The sequence below is a fragment of the Myotis brandtii genome, unplaced genomic scaffold (assembly GCF_000412655.1).
Source record: "Myotis brandtii unplaced genomic scaffold, ASM41265v1 scaffold986, whole genome shotgun sequence".
Classification (NCBI taxonomy): Eukaryota; Metazoa; Chordata; class Mammalia; order Chiroptera; family Vespertilionidae; genus Myotis; species Myotis brandtii.
In genome coordinates this window covers 549,615-550,018 of record NW_005372102.1, presented here as the reverse complement: position 1 = coordinate 550,018, position 404 = coordinate 549,615, and the positions used below count along the sequence as shown (strand labels likewise).

At 65.8% G+C, this 404-nt stretch overlaps 1 protein-coding gene across 1 annotated transcript in view; it reads right to left on the bottom strand.

Moving 5' to 3' along the window:
* SORCS2 (sortilin-related VPS10 domain containing receptor 2) overlaps nt 1-404 on the bottom strand; it is a gene marked incomplete at its 5' end in the record, with an annotated part of 307,756 nt that overhangs the window by 32,264 nt on the left and 275,088 nt on the right. The gene's annotated exons all lie outside the window — the stretch shown is intronic.

The window sequence follows — 404 nt, the reverse complement described above, 5'->3', positions numbered from 1 at the left end:
CGGGCAGAGCTCCCGCTTCAGCCCCCTCCCCCCGTGGACCCACAGGGCCTGGGCCGATGGAACTGTTTGGAGCTTTCCTCCGAGACCCTGCAGCTCAGCCCCAAAGTGCCAGGTAGCAAGGACCACGCCCACGCCGCCTGGCCCGCCCTGGACAGGCTCACTCCATCCTCAAGGCCAGCCCCGCCCCCCGGGGGGCCCTTGGCCGTGACCCAAACACACCCCACAGTCGTTACTGAACTGGCTCAGAAGAAATGGCCACGTATCTGCACTTTCCAATAGTTCACCGTCCGGGTTCCGCAGGGACGACCCTCTCCTGGAAGCTCCTTAGGCACCGCCACTGAGATCCCCACTGAGACCCCCACTGAGCCCCCCACTGAGCCCCCCACTGAGCCCCCCACTGAGAA